Genomic DNA, 13,093 nt, shown 5'->3' with positions numbered 1-13,093 from the left:
TTGTATGCAAAGTTGTCCAAGTGTGAGTTCTGGTTAGAGGAGGTTGCTTTTCTGGGCATGTGATTTCAAAGAAAGGGGTAGATGTGGATCCTGCAAAGATTGAAGCGGTTACCAAGTGGGAAGCACCAAAGAATGTGGCAGAGATCAGGAGTTTCTTTGGTTTTTCAGGGTATTATCGACGGTTCGTTAAGGATTTCTCCAAGATAGCTAGACCTATGACAGCCTTGATGAGGAAAGAGAACAGGTTTCGTTTGGATGAAAGTTGTGAGACGGCGTTCCAGACATTAAAGAATCGTTTGACCACAGCTCAAATCTTAGCATTGCCTGAAGGGAGTGAGAACTTTGAGGTGTATACAGATGCTTCAAAGAATGGGTTGGGTTATGTGTTGATGCAGAATGGGAAAGTGATTGCCTATGCTTCTAGGAAATTGAAGCCTAATGAGGAGAACTATCCGACGCATGATCTGGAGTTGGGTGCAGTTGTGTTTGCTCTTAAGATTTGGAGGCATTATCTATATGGGGCGACCTTTAAGGTGTTTTCAGATCACAAGAGTCTCAAGTACAACTTCACTCAAAAGGAGTTGAACATGAGCTCAAGGAGGTGGATGGAGTTGATTGGGGACTATGACGTGGATATTATATACCATGAAGGGAAAGCTAATGTGGTTGCAGATACTTTGAGCAGGAAGAGTGTGCATTCTCTTTACACAGCGATGTCTTTGATGAGATTCAGAGATGAGGTGGGCAAGTTCGGGATACATATGATCCAGAAAGGGGATGCTATGTGGGACTTGACAGTGGAGCCAGACCTTTATTATGATATTCGCAGTAAACAGGCGTTGGATCCCAATATTGAGGAGTGGAGAGCTGGAGTAGAGAGAGGGACAGTGTCTAGATTCTCTATTCATACAAATGGTAGTGTGAGATTTGATGGGAGGTGGCGTGTTCCTAGTGGTGAGGAGTTGAAAAAGATAATCATGACTGAGGCTCATTGCACACCATACTCGATACATCCAGGCGGTGACAAGTTATATAAAGATTTGAAGAAGACCTTCTGGTGGCCTGGGATGAAGAAGGAAACAGCTGAGTTCGTGGCTCGTTGTTTGACGTGTCAGAGAGTGAAAGGGGAGCAGCGACGACCAAAAGGTAAAATTCAGTCTCTTGAGGTACCTGAGTGGAAGTGGGAGTCCATTTCTATGGATTTTATCGTGGGTTTACCGAAGAGTCAACAGGGTAATAACATGATATGGGTTATAGTGGATCGTTTGACCAAGTCAGCTCATTTTGTGCCAATGAAAGATACATGGACTAAGATAAAGTTAGCTATGGCTTATCGGAGAAACGTGGTTTGCTTGCATGGGGTGCCTAAGAATATAGTGTCTGATAGATATTCGAGGTTCATCTCACGGTTTTGGAAAGAGTTGCGGGAGTCTTTGGAAACTACCGTAAAGATGAGTACAACATTTCATCTTGCGACAGATGGCCAGACGGAAAGGACCATCAAGACTTTAGAGGACATGTTGCGAGCTTGTGTTATGGATTTTGGTGGTAGCTTGGAGCAGAGGTTGGATTTGATTGAGTTTTCCTACAACAACAGCTATCACACCAGTATTGGCATGGCACCATTTGAGGCTTTATATGGGAGGAGGTGTAGGAGTCCGATTTGTTGGGACGATAGTGCTAAGGCAGTGGTTTTAGGACCAGAGATGGTACATGAGATGGTGGAACAGATTAAGCTAATCAGACAGAGGATGAGAGCGGCCCAGGATCAACAAAAGAGTTATGCAGATCTGCATCGCCGGGATATAGAGTTTTAGGTTGGGGACAAAGTTCTTTTTAAAGTGTCTCCTATGCGTGGGGTCATGAGATTTGGTAAGAAAGGGAAGCTGAGCCAGACGTTTATATGACCATATGAGATCTTGGATCGTGTGGGTGAGGTTGCTTATCGGTTAGCTTTACCCTCTGCCTTGGATAGAGTGCATAATGTGTTTCATGTGTCTCAGCTGCGGAAGTATGTTAGTGATCCATCACATGTGTTAGAGGTAGAGAACATAGAGTTGGATGAGTCCTTGTCTTATCTTGAGGTGCCTAAACAGATTTTTGATCGAAAGGTTAGGAAAACTAGACATGGTGAGACAGTGTTGCTTAAGGTTCTTTGGTCTAACCATGAGGTTGAAGAGGCTACATGGGAGGCGGAAGAGGCTATGAGGGAACGGTACCCGTCTCTTTTTTATCAGGTATGTATGGTTACGGGGACGTAACCTTGTTTCTTTTTGGGGGGGGTAGGAGATGGTCGCATAGAGTTTTTACATGTTTTATGTTGGTTTTGTTATAGTTAGTAGTTGTTTTGAGTCGGGTTGAGTTTGGTTTGGGAAGTGTGTTTTGGAGTTTTGTGTTGAGTTTTGTTTATGTTGTTGTGTCGGGGGGGGGGGGGGGGGTGGGGTGTTAGTATTTTTTTTTTTGTGGTTTGAACTTCAGGGACGAATTTCTTTTTAAGGAGGGAAGACTGTAATACTACGGTTTTATGTGTCTTGTGGTACTCTATTGAGTGGGGCTTACTCTGTCGAGTAAGTATGTTTTTACGCAAAACAGTAGAGTGCCTGTAGGGTACTCGATCGAGTAAGCTTGACACTCGATCGAGTAAGGGTCACTCGATCGAGTAAGTGACTTACTCGATCGAGTAAGTCGGTTATAGGGTGATTTGCGACGGGTTTGTTAATAATGCGGATTAATATATAATGTTTCGTTATTGTTTTCCCAAAACACTTTTCGTAACCTAAATCACACAAAGAGAATATTAAAGTTACGTTGATTCATCCGCATCGCATTATTAGCAAATCCCGGATCTAGGAGTGTCGGTTTCCGTCGTTCTTTACATATTCATGATCCTTGCGTCGAGGGTAAGTCTTATATATAATTTTTATATCGTTTGGTTAATGTTGGTTAAACCCTAATTGGGGATTTGGGGGTTTTCGGTGGTTATGCGGTTATGGTAGTAATAATATGAATGTATGTATAAGAGGAGGGTTCGTTGAGGAGAGATTCTGAGTCAGCTGCTTGATCGTCTAATTTCGTGTTGCTTTCCAGGAAGGGTTTCCCTACTCAGTATTAGTTCCATAATGTGTGGTGATGGTTGTTGTGATTAAAGATTGATTGTATTGTTGAGTTGTTAGACGGTTGTTGTTTTCAAACTGTTGACTGGTTTATATCTGTCTGTGATCTTCGGGGCGCGTCCCTGGCTGAGTGGAGTCACTTGCGGGAGTGGCTTCACGCCCTTGGTTCGCCCTCTGTGGAACCCGCCACAGGAGGGGATGTGCACATTAAGTAAACTTGGGTTTATCGCTCAGTGGTGATGAGCGGGAATTTGGTGGGTACGGCTGCGGTCCCCCACTGGCGGTGTGGAGTACTTGTTGCGATGGGTACTCTGGCAGGACTACACACTTTAGTGTGTAGTCAGTTGTGTGGAGATTGATTATGGATTTTGGAGGATTGCTGTGTTGTTGAGCTGTTTGTGTACTTGTTTTCGTTGTGGATTGGTTGTGTGTAATTAGTACTGACCCCGTTTTAATGTTTTAAAAACTGTGGTGATCCATTCAGGGACGGTGAGCAGTTGTTGAGCATGTATGATATGACGTGTATGGGATAGCTGGGATGAGTCATCACGTGGCAGTTATAAGTCTTCCGCTGTGTCAGACGATGTTTTAGAGTTTTGATGGTTTTATTCAGTAGACCGTTTTGAGAACCTTGTATTTCGGTTTATGAGATTTAGAGTTGACATGTAATCACTTTAAACCGTATTTACTTTTAAGTATGTTTCATTATTGTCTTATGATTATCATTGCCTCGGGTAACCGAGATGGTGACGTTTCGATACCTTAAGTGGTTCTGGTAAGGCACTTGGAGTATGGGGGTGTCACAAGGAAGGACTAAGTCGATTGTAGGTGTTGTGCAGTCTTGACCGACTCGGCTCCGTGACCCAAACCTTCTTAGGACTCATTTATGTTATCTCACTATGAATAAGGAAAACAAAGTCGACTTGTAGGTGTTGTAATGTTTGACTGAGTCGGCTCCGAGAACTATGTTTACCTTAGAAATTGTAAGAGATACACTAAATTGATTCCAACAATAATAATTGCTTGCATCTACATGATTCATTTATGCTATCTTACCATGATTCCCCTATGATCCCATGATTCCCTAGTATTGTTTATCTATTTACTTGTCTTGTTTACATTTCCTTGTTATAGCTTAGATCACAACTCCAACCCAAACCAATTGTGACACTAGCATAAATTGAGATAGATAGACTTAGAACCAAAGCACACCGTCCCGTGGATCGACCACGATTTAACCACTATCTAGTTGTTTGTTGAGAGATTATAAATGTGTTTGATTGAGCAAACAACGACTCCCTCACCATCAAAATGGCGCCGTTGTCGGGGACGGTGTTTTCTGATTAAGTTCTTGTTTGTTTGTCTATTTTAATTTTGCTTTAACCTTGAGAAACTTATTCCTGAAGGTCGTTCTAACCGTTTTATTGTAGTTTCCTTGGTTGTAGTTGTTTCCTTGTCTTAGCTATGATGGCTCAAGACTTGACATATGGAGTATGTGGTGGAGCTTTTGAGTATGACTATGGGTATAGGGAGTTTGAGGAGCAAGTCAACACAAACCTACCTTACAACTCATACAATGAAAATGCTAACTACTACCCCAAATTTTCCCACCAAAATCCCCACATCCAATATCCACAACAACCATCCACCTAAGACTCACTTTACAACTAATTCCAAATGCCACAATATGACCACTTTCACACCCACACACAACAAGAAGATGACCCAAACTTTGACATTCAAAATGGGGTTCTCCAAATGACGAGAGATCAACAAAATTTCTTCAAACAAGTGCTAGAGGAGAGCCAACATGGGGACAATGTTCTTCAAAGCATTGCTACATATGGTGAGGAATTGGAAATTCGAATTGCCCAAATAAAGGCGACCCAAGCAACCACCCAACCAACCACTCCTCACCAATCCTTGAGCATTGACCATGAATGTGAATTTGAGGTGATGACCTTTGATGAAAAAGATGTGAAGTAGGAAGAGCCAATCTCCTTGAGCTCTTGTGAGTATTAAAGTGTGGTATTTGATGAAGAAGACATGAGGTTGAGTAATCCAAATAGTCTTAGCCTTTGTGAGTATAAGGGTGTGACTTTTGATGTGAACATTGAGATGGTGGAGGAAGAGTTATTGAGGAGAAGTAAAGCCCCTATTTATGATTCATATGGAGAAAGCGATGATGACGCATCTATGGAAGAAGATGATGAGGGAAAGATGGACTCAAATGATGAATGGAGTTATGGGATTAGCTTGCTTGAAGAACCTATCCTTGAGAAATTTGAAGATTATTTCAATGAAGAGGAATAATGCCTCTTCCTTATTGAACATGAGGACCTTCTCACACCCACTATGGAGCCCATGATAGTTGGAGATGACATTATGGACCTTCTCATGAAAGTCAAATTGTCATACAAGAATCACTTGGTGGAGAAACTTAAAGACAAATCTAAGAGGGAGCCCACTTATGAAAACTTGGCCCCCATAATCCAACTCCCAAGACACCCCATCATCAATGCCATGAAAGTTCACCTTCTATCCGTGAAGGGTCGATTTATCCAAGTATTTTCGTCATCAACTTTGGAAGAAATACGAGAAACCGAAAAACCCCCTATGACAAGAATCTCAAGTTTTCTAGTTACAAGAGCTGGGAAGGCCATCATGACAAAGCAAAGGAGAAGGGGAAGGAGCTCAAAGGGAGGTCCCTCATGGATTGGCCCTACTCTATTTTGCAATGGTTCAAGACTTACTCATGCTTACTTGAGGACCATTCACAAGCTTTTGTCAAAATTTTGAGAGCATTAAGCTCCATGGATAGTGGAATTTATCACTTCAACTTAGTTTGGTGGAGTCCTATCTCAAACCACCACTTGTAATATATTCTTTTCAAACTTTGCATTGTAACATAATAGTTGTATTTTACATGTATCTTTTAGTCTTTGCATGATAGTTGTGAGGGATAGTTCTTATCTACTCTTTGAGCCAATGTTTCCGGGAAGGAAAAGATAGGAAGGGATCACAAAAGGGTGCAAGGGAAAAGGCTTGACTTAGAGCCTTCAAATTTGACAAAGAGCATAGCAGGACGCCCGTCTCCATTGCAGGACGCTCGGCCCGTACCTGGAAGAAATAAGAAAAGTCTGCTGACTTGAAATCCCCATGACTTGAACAAAAGACGTCCATCTCATTGTTAGGGACGCTCGGGCAAATACCAGGATGCCCGGCACAAACTCAAGTCTAAAGCAAGAAAATTCACTGGCTGGGAATCCGCGCGAATTTTCCCCAGGTCGCCCGACCCATACCTTGGGACGCTCGACTCGACATTAGGACGCCCGAGTCACAACTAGAAAAACACAGGGGTCTATTACTAGACGCCCGAACCCGACCCCTTCCCGCTCGTCCAAATGCCATTTCTTCGATATAACCGTCCCCCGGCATCCCTATTCCCCTATCCTATTAACATTTCTTTGCCGTCGACTGTTTGTGATAGCATAGCTCCCATAGCTGTCAGTGATAGTCAGGTATAGGGATAATGGAATTCCTTGTTGAGGTGGCATGAGGACAGGGGGTTTGGATAGGATCTCCTTTATCTTGTCGAAGGCCGTTTGACAGTCGTCGTCTCAATCGGTGTGGTCAGAGGTGCGAAGCTTTTTGAAGATTGGTTCACAAATTATAGTGAGCTTGGCTATGAAGCGGCTGATGTATTGGACTTGACCGAGAAATCCCCGAATATCCTTGTCGTTCTTAGGCTGAGGCATTTGTTGAAGAGCCTTGATTTTGGTAGGATAAATTTCGATGCCTCTTTTGCGGACGACGTGTCCCATGAGCTTTCCGGAGGTGACTCCGAATGCACACTTCTGAGGATTTAGTCTCATGTTGTATTTTCGAAGGCGGGCGAAGAATTTCCAAAGGGCGGTGATGTGGTCGTTCCGCTCTTTTGATTTGACGATCATGTCATCGACATATACTTCCACTTCCATGTGCATCATGTCATGTAGGAGAGTGGTTGCGGTTCTTTGGTAGGTTTCTCAGGCGTTGATTAGGCCGAAGGGCAGGACCGTGTAGCAATATGTACCCCACTGTGTAATGAATGCAGTTTTGTGCATGTCTACCTTGGCCATTTTGATCTGATTGTACCCAGCATACTCGTCCATGAATGATAATAGGGCGTGCTCGGCGGGCTTATCCACCAGGATGTCAACATGTGGCAGAGGGAAGTTGTCCTTTGGACTTGCTTTGTTTAGGTCCCTAAAGTCAACGCAAACCCGAATTCTCCCATCTTTCTTGGGTAGGGGTACTATGTTGTCCACCCAGTCAGAGTATTCAGACACTTTGATGAATCTGGCTTTGAAGTGTTTGTCTACCTCTTCCTTGATTTTCAAGGCCCATTCAGGGCGCATATGGCGCAACTTTTGGTTCACGGGTTTAGCTCCGGGTTTAATGGGTATCCAGTGCTCCGTAATCTCCCTGTCGATCCCAGGCATGTCTTTGTAGGACCATGCGAATATGTCCTTGAATATGTTTAGGAGGTCGATGAACTGCTGTCTTTCCGAGGGGTCAAGGGTGGTCCCTATCCTAAGTTCTTGAGGTGTATTGTCGGTCCCTACGTTAATAGGTTCGGTTTCCTCAATGATGGGGGTCCTATATTCTCGTTTGTCAAGTTATTTGGCTAGGTGAGGTGGGTAGTCACTCAAGTCAAATTCCTTATATTCGTTTAGAATTGCATTACAGTTAAATTGAGACGAGTCATAAGCAAACTTAGCGTTTATTAAGTCGACATGAGCGAAAAGCTCGGATAGGACATACATCTCGTGGGCAGTTAGAGGTGACATTGTAGAGGAGGTGGCCCCCGGAATAATCTCCACGTTGATGCCTTCTCCGGGAGTGGGGATGACCCTAGTTGACTCAGCCTCTGAAGCAGCCACAAGTTTGTGATAAAATAGCGGAAAAGGGGGCTTTGACTGGGACATCAGGAATGCTAGGAGCTGAGACAGACTCTGACTCAGACTCAGACTCAGACTCCTTCTTATCTTCACTTTCCTCTTTGAACATAGGGTCTTCTCTAGTTGTGATCTTCAGAATGCTGCCTTAATGATCGTTCCACTTCACAGTTTTTCTCCAGCCTTGTGTAGCTTTCTTCGGGTTAGTATCATAGATTAAGGCAGTGGGATCGAACTAGTTATCCGTTAGAGCAATGTTGATGATGTACTCATAGCCGAGGGGCTTGATGTTGTCTTCTCCGAAGAGGAGACCGACGGCTTGTCCGTCCAGGCATGGTATTGACTCAGATTTGGTCGACCCAACTTTAGTGTTGTCGGGGATGAAGTAGCAGTCTTGAAAGACCTCCACACTCGGGTGCTTGACATTAGCTACGGAGTCGTATATTGGCTCAGGAAAGCCATTGTAGAGTTCGGATTCTCCCTCGGGGACGAAGTATCCATTGAGAGTCAAATGTTAGGGAAGAGGATGATTCCGTGCTTTTTGCGCTTCCGTATTAGGAAGTTCATCTCCTGGATGTCTTCATCGGTAGGCTCATAGCCTAGCCCGAAGGGGATGTTGGGGACCTTGGCCTGTTTCAAGGAAGGCAAGGTGCTCTTCAGCGGATTGAGAGATAGACCCGAGAAATAACCCTGGCGCATCAAAATGCTGTTGACTGTGAGGTTGGAGAACAGGTCACAATCAAAGGGTGCTGATTCATCGGTTAAGGTATTCACAACTTGGAATCCCCATATTTCGCTGTCGTCCTCTTCAATGACCTGACAGGCTATTCCCTTCTTCATGATAGCCTTGATCGGGGAGGCGGGAATTGTGATTGTTTTCCCGTCGAAAGGGACCCTAATTTTCTGATGGAGGGTTGAGGTGACGACCTTGGCGGCGTGAATCCAGGGGCGTCCTAGAAGCATGTTGAAAGAGGCGTCGATGTCGACCACCTGAAAACTGGCTTGTTTTTCCAAGGGTCGAGTTGTAATGGTCATGGTGATATGTCTGGCAATCTTACGACGAGTGCCGTCATAAGCGCGTACTCCTTGATTAGTTGGGACCAAGTCCGCTTCTTTGATACCCAGTTTGTGAGCCGTCATGAGGGGAATGACATTGACCGCAGATCCGTCATCCACTAGAACCATCGGCACGTTTTTCTTAAGGCATTGTACGGTGATGTACAGGGCCAGGTTATGGTTTGCTTCGAATGGAGAGATGTCTCTCCCAGAGAATATGACCAGGTTGCTTAGGTCGGGGACATCCCTTGTCATGTGTGCTACCACTTCTTCAGGACAGGAGGTAGAGGGAACTGTCAACTTTCCCAAGGCTTGTAGCAAAGCCTGCCGATGTTCGAAGGATGTAGCAATCAGTTTCCAAATTAAAATTTTGACCTTTGCTTTTTACAGTTGTTTAAGGATTGAGTTTTCGGGAAGCTTGGGTTGAGTGTCGACGTCCGGGACAATTTGGTCATTCGTTGTTGGAACGACAGTTGAATTGTTCGAATTTTGGTAGGGGGTCCGGACTGGGTAAGATGGCAGATCTATTTTGCTTGTTTGCTCTTTCTCGGAACCATGTAGACATCCTCTGCGTCGTCTCACCAGATACCGTTGATTTCGGGATCGCGAGGGTACCTTGGAGGGGTATTCCTTAGTGGATAGTTTTTGTAGGGGATGTTTTTGTGGGGGTAATTTTTGTGGGGTTGATTATTGTGGGGTTGATTATGGTAGGGTGCATGCCATAATGGTCGCGGGAGCAATCCTTTCTGGTGAGGGGAGTTGTGGGTGCTTGGATGACCCTCCCCTAGATGTGGTGTCAGTGTTGGTGGGTTGAAAATCAACCGGTGGTAGGCGTCCTCAAGTCGGGTAATCCTTTCTGAGAGACTGCCTATGGGTTCTTCAACCTGTTGAAATATGGTGAGCATGGTTGCGGCGCTGAATACAAATATCCCGTTCGGGGTATTATTTTCCAAGGCATTCACCTCGTCATCAATTGGTAGGATGAGGTGTGAGCAATCCAAGGTTGGCTCGTTATCAGAGATGGCATGGATTCACAAGGGGTTCGTTTTGTTATTTGGTTTGGTGGGTGGAGATAAAGATAGTTCTCCTTTCTCGATCATATCTTGGATGACGTGCTTTAGTTTACAGCAAACCTCAGTGTCATGACCTTTTCCTTGGTGATACTGGCAGTAGGCATTGGGATTCCTGCAACGGGGTTTCTTGGCCTCAAACGGGTCCGGAGTGGGCCCAATTGGCTATCGTTTTCCTTGGTCCATGAGTCTTTTTAGGGAACTGGCATAGGTTGTCCCAAGTTTGTGAATACCCTTGGAGGACGTTCAGTTTTCTTTGTGATTGGTTCGAGAAGGTTGACCTCATCGATTTTGTTTGTCTGACCATAGGGGCGAGATCCAATTAACGTAGATCCTTGATAGCCTCTACCTGTGGTTTTGGCTAGGACAACCTTGCGGAGGTCTTCTTCGATGCGGGTTCCAAGGATTTGTAAGTTCTGGAAAGTTTTGATGTTTTGATATCTCAGCAGGTTGGCATAAACCGGACGGAGGTTGTTGACAAATTTCTCCACTAGAGTTGATTCGCTTGGCTTACTGTCCAATTGAGTGCTTACCCTCCTCCAACGGGTTAGGAATTCTGTGAACCCGTACTCTTCTCTCGCAGAACTCTTCATCCCTACCTACCAAGCAGAAGGTCACCACTTAGGTCACCTTAGACATGTAATCCTTGAAGGCTCGAATGTGGTTGAGTGGGTCCTCCACTCCCTTGAACTTGGGTACATCCGTCAAGGTAAAGTTGTCGGGTAGTTGATCCCCAACGGGTTCGAATCATAGATTGTTCTTAATGTGAATATTGTTACCACGGGCTAGGAGTTGTTCTTCCAAGAGCTTAAGCCTTTTCTCGATTTCAGTCAAAGGCAGAGTGTTGTGTTCTCCGGTTTCCTTGTTTTTCAGGGTGTCGATATGGGTCTTGACACGGTCCAGGGTGACCTTAAGAGCGGTGAGCAGGCTGGCTAGATGAGCAGTCGTGAGATCTCTATTGTCATCGTTCTTGTTGGACGAAGCTAAAGACGAGGCCATGTTTTTGAGGCAGAAAATGGCTCACGTTACATCCTAATCCGACATGGTTTAACGACTAAATGCAGAGAACACGATAGACGGAATAACAAATCAGACTCAACAAGACGAGGGCGACCGTGTGTGGTGCCTCGGTGCTGACTCGATTTATGATGTGACGGTGTTGACTTGATTTTGACTCGCGTCCAACTTAATGGCGTGACGCCATTGAACGAGTCTCGAGGTGAGACGACTCATAAGTAAAGACCCATAAGTACGCTTACTTCGACTCGATAGATACGAGGCGGAACTGAAATGGTGGACTGAAGTTTTAAAAAATAAAGATTTCCAAAAAGATTCATTTGTCGGTTTGTGGACAGCTTCCAAAGAATAGGGATCTTCGAAAGTCGATCAGTTTAAAAGTTGTCTTAAGTTTGTTTTCAAAAGACGGTTCTAGTTCGAGTTGACGCATCTCTGAAAACAATGTGCTATTTTCGAAGACGGTATTTTGAAATTCAAATATGTATGTTTTGAAAATCGAGTTTTGAAACGTTTGAAAAGGGTCTCGGAGACGGTGTATGGTCCTCGGGATTTAAAAAAGTCTCGAAAAAAGGGGTGTGTGCCATTTTCGGGTTTTGAAAGAGCCATCGTGTCGGCGCGAGACGGGTTAAAATATGTGTCTTGACGCGGCGATTATAACGGCGTAAAAAGGAGTTTTTAAAATGGTTGTAGAAAACCAGGTTTGAAAATCGTCACTACGACAGACTAATAAGGCGTGCTTTTTTGAAATGGTTGTAGAAAACCAGGTTTGAAAATTGTCATTACGACGGCCTAGAAAGGCGTGCTTTTTGTTGGTTGTAGACACTAAGTTTGAAAATCATCATTATGACGGCCTAGAAAGGCCTGCTTTTTGAAATGGTTGTAGAAAACCAGGTTTGAAAATCGTCATTACGACGGCCTAGAAAGGCGTGCTTTTTTGAAATGGTTGTAGAAAACCAGGTTTGAAAATTGTCATTGCAACGGCCTAGAAAGACGTTGTTGGAATATGTGTCCTCCGACAATAATGCGATCACGACTGTTGATCATGATGATCACATGTTTAAGTCTCATTAAAATGAATACAATTGGGAAGTAATTTTGTTACTGTCAACTGGTCAACATATATCGGTAATGATTGGCTTACTAGAGTTTGACATTACTGTCGTGTGACGGTGGTGATCAGTTGACCCCCTAGGTCATACCTAAAGGGCAACACTCTTAATTGATTATTTAATTAATCGTATAATGTTACGAGTTAATTAAATTACTTGAAAATTGACGGACGATTTTGGAAGTAAAATTTACGTATCATATTGAAATGTGATTTAATAAGATACGGTCTGAGTAATTGAATTGTATCATTACTCGGATGAAATAATTGTTTAATGTAACAATTAAATTGAATGAATTGTTATAAATACAATCAGTTGTGATTTATAAATTGGTAAAATATTTTGGCACAAGTAATTGTGATATTACTAAGTCGATTTTGTATGTGACGTATTTTTAATTGATACGTTGATTTTTAATATGTTAAAAATACATAACAAATATATGTGACATGTGACATGTAACATATTGACAATTGACAAAATTAATATGGAATCCATATTAGCTAAAGGTGCCGAAAATAGGAGGGGCTTTTAAGCTAATTAATTGTTTAATTAGTAGCTAAACACAATGATTGTTTTGCTTTAGTAGCCATGCAAGCCTATGGTGCATTGTGAAGACAAACCATTTCATGCATTGGCTCACCCAAAAGCCCCCCCCCCCCTACCACCCGGTTTTTGATGTGAAAAACCATCATTGGTTTTTCATTTTTATTTTACCTATTACTCTAAAATGTGTTAGAAATTAATTCATTCCAACTTATCATCCAAAATATAGTTTTAGAGAGAAT

The sequence above is a fragment of the Silene latifolia genome, chromosome 1 (genome assembly GCF_048544455.1).
Source record: "Silene latifolia isolate original U9 population chromosome 1, ASM4854445v1, whole genome shotgun sequence".
Taxonomy (NCBI): domain Eukaryota; kingdom Viridiplantae; phylum Streptophyta; class Magnoliopsida; order Caryophyllales; family Caryophyllaceae; genus Silene; species Silene latifolia.
This window is presented reverse-complemented; position numbering follows the sequence as displayed.